Source organism: Eurosta solidaginis, chromosome X (genome assembly GCF_040869045.1).
Source record: "Eurosta solidaginis isolate ZX-2024a chromosome X, ASM4086904v1, whole genome shotgun sequence".
Lineage (NCBI taxonomy): Eukaryota > Metazoa > Arthropoda > Insecta > Diptera > Tephritidae > Eurosta > Eurosta solidaginis.
In genome coordinates, this window is record NC_090324.1 from 159,291,125 (window position 1) to 159,305,564 (window position 14,440).

The following is a 14,440-nucleotide window of genomic DNA, read 5'->3' on the forward strand; positions in this document are numbered from 1 at the left end:
TGATTTAGCCATGCCCGTCTGTTCGTCTGTCCGTCTGTCTGTTTGTATGCAAACTAGTCCCTCAATTTTTGAGATATCTTGATAAAATTTAGTGAGCGGGTGTATTTAGGTGTCCGATTAGACATTTGTCGGAACCGGCCGGATCGGACTACTATAGCATATAGTGCAACCGATTTTTCAGAAAAGAGGATTTTTGTCATATCTTCCTCAATTTATCAGATTGAAGCTTCAAACATCACCATATGCTTTCGGATATTGCGCATATTGTTGTCTGAAAAAATGTGAAAAAGTGGGCGTGGTTATAGTCCGATTCCGTTCATTTTAAATAGCGATATGAGATGAGTTCGCAGGAAACTACATACCAAATTTCATCAAGATACTCAAGTTATCGTTATTCGTTAATATTCCCGAAAGTAGCCATGGCCACTTAAAAACTGTGCCAGATAGAAGTCGATCTCTCCATGTGATCATTTTAACCATGGCTCCAGCTCGGGAGTTAGTTCGCTGGTCTACTTGCCTGCAGCACTGAAGCTCTATTGCTTTTGCCAGCATCGGATTGATTCTTTTCGCATCTGCACGGTTGTTATGCATCGGTGATACACTCTGTAGCATGGAGCCTCTCCGAGTGTAGGACTTCCTTCTTCTCTTGATAGGCTACCCACTGACACCCAACCTCCCACGGCCTCCGCATTAACCCCACCTGGGACCACGTTTGACATAACTTCGAATACAGAGGCGCTTCTTGGCTACTTTTACATTATTAGGCCAAGAAACAAACTTGCCGTTTTGCAAGGAGAATATTACTTGCATATCTGCTGACCATATCCCATTTGTCACTTCCGCAGGTCATCTCGGTTGCTGTGCGAAGTGTTCACATTCGAAAAAGGTGTGACGTGTGTAGGGTTCTTATTATTTTTATTTAACTTTGTATTTTAGTTACTTTGAACTTTGTAATTTTTAAAATGTATTATCAATATTTTAAGTTTCAATGTTGATTTTTGAATTATCAAAAATTTTCATTATGAAAAGAAATTTGTAAAACAAAAAGTTAAAAAGATCAAAATAAAACATAAATTTAATTTATATATAACCCACAATTGGCGATCATGCCAACTGTGTCGGGTAGAATTTGACCTCTCCATGTGGCCGCTCTAACCACTCCAGCTCGGAAGTCAGTTCCCTAGTTCACTTGCCTGCAGCTTTATTGTTAAAATAGTTTTTTAGCGCATCGAGCATGTCGTTCCACCTGAAGGAGTTAAAGGCATTTTTCAAGGCCAGTATGACCAGTAGGACAACCGGTCTAGCTTGATAGCACGCAGCTTCGGCTTTCCTTACCGCATTTGTTACCTCGGTTATGGCATTCTGTGGAGTGGCCTTTCCGAAGACATGCTGCCGATGGAACAGACTCCTCTATTTGTAGTGGCTGCTAACAACCGTTGTTTAAGGAGGCTTTCCATAATTTTCCCGGCCGTGTCGAGCATGCAGAATTGTCGAAGAGGCAACTGGGAGTCCTGTTTATAGCTGGTAACCAAGCAGTAAAGAAGAAACGCCTAGAAGTATGCGAACGAGACAGCGGAGAGTATAAAAGGAGCGTAAGCTGAGTGAGCAGCAATCAGTTTGATTTAAGCAAGCTATCAGTTGCGAAGTATAAGTGTTATTGTGAAGTACTTTCAAGTAGTCTAATAAAGACCATTTTGCATTATTCACTGTAGTTATTTATTCAACAGTTTAGCGATATGAACGTTAGTAGAAGGTTGCAAATAAGCGGAATTGCACTAAATTCGTTACAATATTTTGTGCAAGGTTTCTTCTGTAGGGTCACCCCTCCTTACTTAGGTCTAGTCCAATTTGGGACCTTGTACCTCCTAGTAAACAAAACCAAAACTGTCTTCTCTGCGTTGGCTGTCTACCATATTGGATGCCCAGGTATGGATATCCCGAAGCGCCCGAGCCATCAAATAGCTAATCGTTGGAAGGCACTTTGACAATTGCAACGTCATCTGCGTAAGCCGTAAGTTTTACGGGTTCCTCATCGAACCGCCTGAGCAGTTGGTTGATGACCAGCGTCCACAGCAGGGGTGATAGCAGGGTGGGGCGTGCCCCTGTCCAATGATTTTGTGGTCACATACAATACCCATTGTGAAGTAATCTTCTTGCAATTTGACATGCAGCCGATCCATCTGGTTATGGCTGGATGTACTTTAGCTTAGTTAAGACCATCCATGATCGCCCATTTAGAAACATTGTTGGAATTCCAGGCATTAAGATGGATGGTGATGTAGTTATATTCGCTACTACTAAGATCCTCCTTTATATTATTATTATTATTATTAATATTTTTATTTTAATAATTATTATTAATATTAGGTATATAATTAGGCTTAAAATAAATTTTTTGGGTAACAAAAAATATCAATAGCTGCTATGGCTATTGGCTGATAACAGTCATTATAAAACAGATTGCTCTAGCAAACCAGATAACCAACTTTCGTATTGCAGATACTATGAAACAGGGTCGATCAAACCGCGGGCGATAGGTGGCTCAAAGCCACGTGTTGCAACTACGCCTGTCGTGCAAAAAATCGCCGACTATAAGCGGGAATGTCCAAGCATTTTCGCTTGGGAAATTCGAGACAGACTATTATCGGAACAAGTTTGCAATAGTGATAATATACCAAGTGTAAGTATTTAATATATTATCCGTTTTTTCTTATCATGCTAGCCCCGCTATACTTCATTCGTCATTTTAAATGCGTAAGTTTTCAGATTTAATCTCAAATAACTCTTAAACGAATAAACATTGCGAAAACCTTTGTTAGACCTTTTCGTTACATTGTATTGACCTATATAACTGAACTATTACCGAACAATATTTTTACTATGCCATAAAGTGGACAATTTTTTGTTTGTGTACAACAAAATCATTAAAAAACAAGTAAAGGTGTCTAAGTTCGGGTGAAACCGAACATTATATACTCAGCGTGAGTTCAATTGTACATTTCATTTCAGATAAATTACTTTTCTACATAACACGTGGCACCGCCCGTTTAAAAAACATGTCTCCCCCTTTCCTCTTACAATAAACCTTGATAAGTAAAATATAATTGATTCAAAACTATTTTTTTTTTAAGTTATACCTTATTATTCTTTGGTACGACTCTTTTAAATTTGTTTTATATCTAAGTTGCCGTGGTTTTTAACCGATCTCGTCCATTTTTACTAGAAATATTTTCTGCTATATGGAAAATATGTGTACACAATTTCATTACGATATGTTAATTTTTGTTCGAGTTATGGCTCCCGAAACATGGAAAATTTCTTAGTCAAAAAAGGGGCGATGCCACACCCATTTTCAAAAAATTTAGTGTTTTCCAATTTAATGTTATAATTCAATTTAGAATGAAAAATTCTATTGATACAAAGCTCTTTTTCGCTAAGATATAGCTTATTATTTTCGTCTACGACCCTTTCAAAAATTTTTTATATAAAAGTAGTCGTGGTCTTTAACCGATCTCGTCCATTTTTTTAGAAATACTTCCTGCTATAGGAAAAATTTGTGTACCCAATTTTATTACGATCCGTTAATTTTTCTTCGAGTTATGGCTCCTAAAACATAGACAATTGCTTAGTCATAAAAGGGGCGGTGCCTCGCCCGTTTTTTAAAATTTGAAGTTTTTCGTATTTATTGCTATAAATTCACTTGGGAAATGAAATACCATTGATATAAAGCTCTTTTTTGCAAAGATATAGCCTATTTTATTCGCCCACGACCCTTTTAAAAATCTTTTGTGTAAAAGTGGGCGTCGTCTTAAACCAATCTCGTCCATTTTTTCTAGAAATATTTCCTGCTATAGGGAAAATTTGTGTACCCAATTTTATTACCATCCGTTAATTTTTCTTCGAGTTATGGCTCCCGAAACAGAAAATTGCTTAGTCATAAAAGAGGCGGTGCCTCGCCCATTTTTTAAAATTTGAAGTTTTTCCTATTTATTGTTATAAATCCAGTTGGAAAATGAAATACCATTGATACAAAGTTTTTTTTTGCAAAGATATAGCCTATTTTATTCGTCCACGAACTTTTTAAAGTCTTTTATATAAAAGTGGGCGTGGCACTTAACCGATTTCGTAAATTTTTCTTCCAAGCATTCCTTATAGTAAAGGTAACCTCTCTGCCGAATTTTGTTACGATAGGTTTAACGATTTTTGAGCTATGAATAATAATATTTGTAAAATTGTTTTTTTTTTCATGAGACTCTTCGCCCTGGTAATTTTATGTTTGTATATCCTCAACAGATAGCCATATTCGTCCCGCCATGCTTCGCTCGCCTTTTCCAGCTTAAATATTTATTTTACATGTCTTCTTGTTAGGAAGTCGTTGGAGTCCTCCAGTTACTCTACATTGTTAGCATCTTTGGGCTGTCCCAAGTTTTTGGAATTACGTCCAGTTCGTTGAACTGAGGTTCATTAAGGCTTCTTCCTGCTCGACCCTCTATAACGGGATGCTGAACCTGATATACGCATGGTGGGAGAAGAATGCTCTATCAAGAACCATCGAATCATACCTTGATATATCACGTTCAGAGCTCAATGTAATATCAAGAATATTCCTGGATGTTGGGCACATGTGTAAGGTTTTCGAGGTTCTTTTCGAAGTCGCCCACCTCTGGCGTGTTTGGATTTTTATCCTTGGGACTTATTATCCTGAGTCGCATATAAATCTTTCCTATACCCCAGGACATTTTGCCGAGGTGCGTGTGCAATTTACAGTAAGTACCTTCCAATTCTGTATTGGTATATTCAGATTCTGACTGCAGAAGTCGCAGCGTATCCTCCGACTTCATCACGCATGGTATCCATACTTCAACTATTGAGGATCCGCGATTTATCCACCTTCTTAGACCGCGCGTTCGTGCCTTGCCTTGGAGGTTTCAAACCACTTCCTCCAGCCACCGCAAGCTAGTGATGTTATCGCACGCTATCATCATCACACCATTGAACCACCTCCCCGAATCGAAGTTTGGAAGGGGCTTACTCACAGGGGGCGCCATATGGTCCGATAAGCAGAACTTCCTGGGTAATTTGTATTTTTATTATAACTGATTTCTGGAAAAAATTTTCTATACTAAAAATGCATGCATATATCCGGAACACTTGCGAGATGTTGTGGAATAATTGAAAGCATATATCTTTTTTTCTCACGTTCAACTGTATGATGGGAATTATTAAAAAATGCTTTATCAAAAACTGTCAAAGGTGGATCTGAAACACGATGGAGCGCCAGAATACATTAGCGTTATCGCCGATGGGCTAGAAAATGTAGTAAAACACTTAGAAAAATTAGCAGAGGAACCCCACAAGTGACACCAGAAGCGAAGCTACAGTTCTGTTGCAAAATATACTAAATTTATGTTTCATAACATTAGTTCATTTCTGGTATGAAATCTTAAGGAGGATTGATCGTGTGCACCTAAGATTACAAGATCCGGGGATGAATTTTAGAGAAACGTATAATTAAATATTTCCCCGGGCGCAAGAAAACCTCACTACGACTACTAATTGGCGAATACGGTTGTTTATCTTAGGAATATCAGTTACTTCTTTCTCTCTCCATGTGTTCTTTGCACTCGGTTCGCAAACTCAAGTTAAAAATTTTCTTTTCTTTAGTGTCTACCTTACTTAGATAATCTGGTGAGCTAAGGTTAAAGTGATGAAATGGTCCAAAAGGGGCATCGACTAGGGGATAATAGGTTTTCCCTATTAACCTCTAGCCCAAAATCTAAACGCAAAAAAGTGTCAAGCGATAAAGATAATTTACAAGTGTCCCGGGTGGACACAAAGATAATTTACATCAAAATCGCGTTGTATATAGAAAAAAAGAACACAAAATTTAGGCTCTTGTGCAGCTAACTGCCTAAGTAATTGTAGCTTGTTCCCAACCTCTTGTCTAGGAATATCTTCTCAACACCCAACTCCCCTCAAGCATGATAAAATCCCCTCAAATTCTAAACCCTGACCAATGACCTTTTCGCATGGCCCAGCGGTACCCGAAACCATGCCACCTGTGCGACAAACGACATCCGATCTGGTTATGCCCGGTCTACCGAGCCAAATCGCCCGAGGAAAGGCAAAGGGACGCCGCATTGGGTCGGTACTGTGGCAACTGCCTATCAGTAGCACACCGCACCGCCGACTGCACGAGCAAAGGACGTTGCCACCAGTGCCAAGGGGACCATCACACCACGCTGCACCAGAGCTTCGACAATCCGGAGCCCCAGGAAGTGGATACCAGGCCATGGAGCGTTCAGATGGATAGCGAAGACGAACACATCCTGTCTCTGCAAGCATCGGAAATAGGAACTGACAGCGGGCCACGCGAACTAGAAGAAGGAGAGTTGAACGAAGCCGGAGTGGAATCACGGCTTTTCCGCCCGGCCACCAGCAGGAAGATGGAACCAAGGAAGTTCCGGCCCCCACTCGCACACGAACGCCGCAAAGATGGAGCGGAATCACGGATTTTCCGCCCATCAACTACACACCAACGTCATCAAAGAGCGAGGAAGCGGGGTTCAGATGGTCACAAGGGAATAGCGGAATCACGGACTTTCCGCAGCCCGCACCGGCGTCAACATACACGAGGAGCATAATCCCGGACTTTCCGCTCCCGTCAAGGATACGAGCTGGAAAGAATAGGTTCGCAGGGCCGGCTGGAACGACACTCTCGACGACTGCCAGCTGCCTTCAAAACGGGGCAATTCACGCGGGAGATCGTATCACTTCGCCCTTTACATCAATATCGCCAACTGCCGTGATCAAAATCGAGGCGCGAGGGCGGTTGCACCTGATGCGCGCACTCATCGACGCGTGCGCCACAACTTCGTTAATTTCACGCGACCTGGCTCGACAGTTACACCTCGACGAGGAAAACTACGGATCACAACGAGGGTGCCTCTTGCGAATAAAGGGTAAACATGGGCAGAACCGTAGGTTCATGGTTCAAGCTACGATCGTTCCCAACTACGCCCGTGTGAGTCCAAGCGCGAATGTCGACCCCTCGGTCGCGACACCGTATACCCATATGCAGCTCGCCGATCCAACATTTTTTGTGTCAAGTCCGGTTCGACTCGTGTTGGGAGCCGATATATATCCGGAGCTGATACTGCCGGGCACATTGCCATTTACGTTTGGCCCTTTTTTAGCGCAGAGCAGCATATTTGGCTGGCTCTTGTCTGGGGCATGCCGCTCCTAAATCTTTCTCAACCCTCGAACTTGCTTCATGTGCCATCCGTGTGAGAAGAGGTGCAAAAAATTGAACTCAACCACTTACAATTTCCTAACGTTTATTCTTTCTTTACTACAGCTCCACGATTTCCGGATGGAACCGAAATCCCAATTACCGTGTCCAGCAGGAAACCGCCATGCTGATGCCCTCATCGGAACATTCATGAATTTTGTTCATTTATATTTTAGTTAGTATTAGGTTGAACAGGGAAGATGGCCGCAGGAGTCTACCGATGTTGCTTCTAGCAAGGAGGGCCGGCATGTTTAGGCCACCAAGCTAAGCCCAAGAATGAGCACGGCCAATGGTGACCCAGCCTAATGTAAACTATCTGTGTTTGCTTCTATCTCTACCTTCGCGCACTAACACCAACGGCTACATATGTCCGTGCAGTCGTATGTGTATGTGTTGGTGCGCGACTTTCCAATTTAACTTACTTTCGTTCAATCACCCCTCAAAACCGCTTTTCGGCGGAATTGAGGGGTGAACGCGTTTTATAAGAAAGAAACTCTTTCACTTCTTTTTTGGAAACCTCCGTGATAACTGCAGCCATCAGCCCTGTTATAGGTAAGATTTTCATTTTTGTATAACTTAACCTAAATATAGTCAGTTAAAATGTGAATTAGCTTTGAATTACGCATTGTGAATTAACTTTGAAGTGCAAATTATTAAATTGTTAAATTCAAGAATTTAATCTGCTGTGTGTTCTTTTCCTTTTTTCTCTTTTTTCAACGAGCGCAAAAAACCCTTGTGAACTTACTACAGAGCTATCGAAGCCCCAAGAGGTTTTTTCATGGTCCTTCGAGCCGGATTGTTTTTGTACCGAACCCTTAATAATGACTGTTTGTGATGTTTGTTGTTGAAAACAAGTTTTAAGTAAACGAGAACATGCCGAAATCGGTTATTTTGTGGCAGGATTTTGGTACTTTGGAAACTACTGTTGTAATTAGACGTTTCGTTAATTTTTTGTTTGTGTATTTCAGGAAATAGTGAGTATCCTAAGGCATAAGCTGTGTATATACAAATTCACATTACAGTTTTGGTTTTGTTTACATGTTTCTCTTGAAAGTGTTATTTCCGTGAGATGTTTTCTTGGAGAGCAAAATCTCCCACTACCACTAGTCTTTTCATTCATCGCTTACCAACATTCCCTTTATAAACAGTCCGCGCACTAGTATAATATATGTACCAGACAAAAAAATGAACATTCATACGCACAAATGTACATTGCTCTGAATTGAAGCAAACTGTAAATGGATCGTTCGATTCATGGCGCCGTTTGCTTCATTCTTTTCGTTTTACGGGTGGTCGAGTACGGAACTGCTAAGACAGGTTCAGGCAAAACACTAGCTGTTCTTTTACCAGCTGTAGAATTAATTAACAAATAGCGTTTTATGCCATGAAATTGGAGTGATTATTATATCACCAATTAATTAACAAATTGCGTTTTATGCCATGAAACGGCACTGGAGTGATTATTATATCACCAACAAGAGAATTATCGACGCAAACGTTTGGTGTGATGTAAGTAAAATTATTAGAAAACTGATTTAGTAATTTTCTGTGGTTCTAATATGATTTACGCCGGAAGGCATAGTAACTTTATCCTAACCTTTCGGGAACATTTGACTTGCTTCCTCGTCGGTTACAGTGGGTAAAGTCATTTCTTTGCTACCAGGCGTCCGTTTGGCAGGTGTGGCCACAACCTTCAGCTTGTCAGTCAATTGCAAAGAGTTAATGCAACGTAGAATCTCATCAACATTTCTGCCCGTCGACATCTGATAGAATTTCGATAGGGTTACGTTGTGGTCGGGACCGACGATATATAGCGCACGTATAATTTTGCCAATCTCTGGATCCTTCTCTTGCTCCGGTGGCAGTTTAACATCATACAATGCAATACATAGAGGTGTTGGCAACGGTACAATAACTCATACATGATTGATTGGGAAAGTGCTTTCCGAAATGGCGCCATTCCCATTATTAAGTGGACCCACATGCGAATTAGAGTACACTTTTCGTTTTAATGGTACTCAATCTCCCTTTTTAAATTGTAAATCAGTTGGTTCAGTTGATTCAAAATCGTAAGGTGCATACGCATGCGGCAGCAGGAATGAACAGGCCAGGTGTCAAAGGCAAACAGCAAATAACCCACCAACGGAACTTATTTTGGGAGCATTAGTGCAATTGATATGTATTTAATACTGCAATGGAATGCGTTGCGATATATTAGGTCTATTGTGAAATTGTCTCCAAAATATGTTTGACTTAATCAGATGACGAATTTTATCCAATAAGAACATCATTGTGGCTCTATGCCGTATTGAACAAAGTAGTTTTATTTTAAAAAATATAGTATCATATTTCATATTGAAAAAGAAAAAATGTCAGACTGAATAAATATGGATGAGCATACGTTAAATGATTTTCTTGAGTGCTCCGTGTGCCTAGAACGTTTGGATACTTCATCTAAGGTGCTTCCCTGCCAACCTACGTTTTGTCGTAAATGCTTGGAGGTGGTCGTTTCCAGTCGCCAAGGGCTGCGTTGTCCGGAGTGTCGAGTTTTGGTTGAGGTAAAAATAGCTGACTTGCCTCCCAATGTGCTTTTAATGCGGATACTTGAAGGAATGAGAAATGATGCCGCTGCTGCAAAGTCTCATCAAACGCACCAACAACAAAAATGGCAACCGTAGAACAAATATTTATGTACGGCATGCTAGTGATGATCAACAACAACAAACCATGCGGACTCAGGCAGCATACCAAAGAGCACAGCTAAAACATGCTGTGGATCAGCAATGATGGGATAAGGGAATATCCAAACAATACAATTTGATATCGTTCACCCAGTCAACATGCGACTTCAGTTCATCCACTGAGTGAGCCAAACACTTTATATTACTTTTACAAACCTGGTAGATGACCCGCAATACGGCCCAGTTCGGTGGTCGAACGGATGTAAAGTTGGATAAATGTGAGAATAGCATAACCCAGGAGCTTTCCTGCCAGTCGTAGAAGCTAATTGGCTCCTGAGTGGTCTCAGCTTTGAACTTTGGCACAATTGCTCCCAAACGCATTTTTTTATGCTTTTATTGTATGTCTTAACTAAAATTTATGTATAGCAAATGTTTGTCTTGTATAAGCATTGATGCTGGTGCTGGTTGTTGTTGAAGATGCATTTGCTGCACTTATTCAGTTATATGTGGCGCTTCCAAAATACAACCCGGAGCTCACTGGAGCTAAGGGCGTTCGCCATGACAGCTATCAAAACTTCCGCCACCCTCCACCATTACAGCATGCCTCCAAGTTTCTTCTCGTATGGAGAACAACCATTGGGGATAGGAATCAGGAAGAAAGTCAGTTGTTTGGTTAATTGAAATTTCGTTGTGCATTTCTTATTTTGTTTAGAAAATAGGAACGTTTAATTATTGTTGCAGATTTGTTTGAAGTTAAGAAGTAAAATATGAGCCATGCACAGTATTGCATTTCATGTGGTATTCACTGAAATAAGTAATGAATTGGTGACACAGCGACATTAACAGAAAAGCGTACAAAGAATAATAGGGAGGGGTAACACCAAATCCACCGGAGTTGCCTGCTTCCATTTAGCAAAGTAATTTTTTTTGGCGGCCAAGTCGAGTCTAGTTCGTCTGTCGTCATATGCCGAAATCTATTGCTTAGAAAATTTTTGCGTAATTCCTGGATGGCTGCATTAAATATACCACGAGCTCTTCCGTAGCTTATGGTATGCTTTTCGACATAAAATCAAGAATATTGTGGAAGAATAGACATATTTTCGCACAAATTTCTTCAAATATGTGCTCTTGCTTAAAAGAACCAATTTTCTCTAACTATTTTGAGGCATTCCTTTTAATTTAACAAGCCCCCTCCTGACTTTCCTTCCATAACCGGTTTCCGCTTTTTCGAACATTGTTCGGAATAGGAGGTAAGGGAGAAGGGAAAAAATTCGCACTGACTTTTCTTCGAATTGGGCTGATGGACTATATGCGGAACATTCCCAACATACTTTTCTGTAAATGTTTTAAGTAAGTCAAACTAAAATTGTTGGTCGCCCTTCTCTCGACTTGGAGACTTATGAACGATTTTGACGTTTGTTCATACGAGAGAATTCTTCGTAGATTTAGCTTTACACTTAAGCTGTTGGACTTAGGTTGTCGTAGAGAAGTATTTTTGGTAGTATATTAGTAGTGATAATAAATTTGAAAGTGCCAAAAGGTTTTGATGAAAGAATTCATTTTCTACTAAACATTTCGTTAATTGATAAAGTCATGTTGGTTTTGTTAGTCTTTCAGAAATTGTTTGAAGAATGCCGTACGTTAGAATTTTATACAAAAATACGCTATCTCAAAATTTGTTTCGAAAACTTCCTATCTCAGCATAAGTTCAATGCATTTTGACATAAGAGGAGTTAATGAAAAGCATTCTGAGATACGGCGTTCCTCAACCCGATTCTGAAATAGGACGTTTTTGTGCTACTGCTGCAATGGGATTTTTTTTTTTGAAAAATATTTTGTGATAGGGCGATACTCTACGCAGAAGCCGCAATGAACTGACAAAAAAACAAGTAAGGACGGGACTGTCTTCGGCTATGCCGAAGACTTCATACCTTTCATGGATGGGACTGAACAATACTCTTATCCCGTTCGTAATCTCCGAATAATCGGATGTATAAGATAAGAAATATCTAGCGAACAGTCTACATACCTAAACGATTTTTAAAATAAATATAAAATAAAAAATAGGTAGGTACTTTGTATGAGGATGCAAAGTTTCAGGTTTTTTGTGGTCTGCGTGTAAAAACTATGACTACGAATGACTTAGCAATCATGGCCTACGGCCGATGCTGTCGATCGGAAAATTGCTTCCTCTGCTGATTGCCTTTGGGGGTGCACCAGTCATCGTCGTCGTCGTCGTCATAATGTTTTATTATTTTTACTGCGCATAATTCAACTCGAACGAGTTGTTGCACAATATACATAACACGTAGTGCTACAAATAGATTATGATACAATGTTGTTGAACAGTATATAAGGCAATGTGCCACACTAGTTATATTAGTATGTTGGCACACAGGGACGGATTTACATATCCAGGGTATAATTATTTTGGGCCCGGTAATACAATATACAAAGATGATGAACCAATTAATGATGTGGATGTTGATTCATATATACACGATATAGAATATGAATTAGCTACAACAAAATCTCAAATTAGAGAAGCAGATCGTGAAGCAATATTAAATTTTATAAAAGATTATCAACATAATGAATCTTTAGAAGAATTACTTGGAATAATTGGTATATCTATTAAATATGGTTTTGAAACAATATTTGGAGTTCATTATCCAAATATGAGTAATGTTCAAAAAACTTTTAATCAAATTGTATATGCAAGAAGAGAACAAGATATAGCCGAAGAATGGAATAATATTAAATTTCAACCGAATAAAGGTGGATAGAGAAATATACAAGATTTTAAATCGACATCACAAATAGCAAAAGCAATTTATGCATCATATAAAACAGGAGGTTATAAGTGGCATTTAATAAAAGCAGAATTTGATGCACAACAACGTGCAAGAGCTAAGGAACCATCTAGCTCCGGAGCCAATAACGAACCCCCGGCCAACCAACCAAGAATTGAAGAAGATAATTCAATCGATAAATCTGTTGAACCAGATCCTATTTTCATTGAAAAACCAAATCATCATGGTAATAATAATCCTACTATTGATGTTGATATGCAAGAAAATATTCATCAGCAAAGTGGTTCAGGTCGTGGTCCGAATTCGGGGGCGAGATCGGGTGCAACAGGAAGTGGAGATTCCTCTTCTGAAAGTATCACATGGATGAGACCAAGTAGACCATGTTCAAATAATCATATGAATTTCACGAAAACAAAAATATTAATTAGCTATGGATATAGTACTGAAAATATACAAACTTCACCAACTATTGATCAAATAACAACACCTTTAGCTTTAATTCCAGTTGATTTTGTTCCATTTTATTTAAGTGAAGCAGAATTTGATATGTTACCTAGTACAGCCGAAGTTGTAAAAGTTTCATGTTCTGTTACACCATTTGGAGCTAGAACTGCTCTTGATGTTGGATCTACCATTTCAGGTACTGCAACGTCTGAATATGTTCCTATTGGATTAATTGCTATAGGATTAAATAAGAAATGTTATGGTAAAAATGTTTCATATACATGTAGTACTACTGATCCAATGAAAGTTACTGATGTCAAAGATATGAATGTGAAAGAAATATATAAAAAATATTATAAACATATTCCTTCTAATGCATTGTGCGTACCTCAGCCAATTGAACAATATTTTATACATGAATGGAATAGAGAAAAGAATCCAGATGAAGCTGTATATAAAGATTATATTATTCACAACAAAGGAGCAATTCGAATGGACGAACAAGTTCATCAATTTTTAATCAATGAAGCAATTGGAATACCAATTGGCCATTATGAATACAAACCTAAAAGTGGTTTTATTAAGAGAGGAAAAGAACATTTTGTTCCTTATACACGCCAAACTTACAAAGTGCATTCAAATAAAACTCGACCCCATAGTCATGTATTGCAATTTTTTAAAAGTGCAAATGTGCCAGTAAGTGGAGATATTGGTTTAGGTAAGACAAAAACTACTCAAATTGTAATTAATAATATAAATGATGTATATGCAAGAACTATTGAATCTTATGGAACATATCATCCAATTTATGGAGGTTTTGGGTATGATGCACAACCTCAATTACATGTTGATATAATAGCTACACCTCAATTAAAACCTGGTGATAATTAAAAGACGTATTTGAATAGTGCATGTTATTGGAAAGTTGAATGTTCAATCGATATTAAGTGTAATATTTCATCATGTTTTGGTAAAGGGTTCAGTGTTAGTTGGCCATTGGAAACGAACTTTTGTGCAAGTTATGATCGAGCCTATACAGATGGACAAACACTATTTGGAGTAACTGATGATGTCAATGGCAGAGTATTTGCCAAACTTACTGCAGATGAAGATGATGATGATAAAGATTACATAGTAATAAATAAAACACGAAAATTAAATTTATAATCAATTTATAATTTTATATTTATTCAATAAATAATAACTTGACA

At 38.9% G+C, this 14,440-nt stretch overlaps 1 pseudogene; it reads right to left on the minus strand.

The window, feature by feature from the left end:
• Window positions 1-8,826: 8,826 nt before the first annotated feature.
• Window positions 8,827-10,353, minus strand: LOC137234177 (peroxiredoxin-6-like; annotated as a pseudogene).
• Window positions 10,354-14,440: the final 4,087 nt, after the last annotated feature.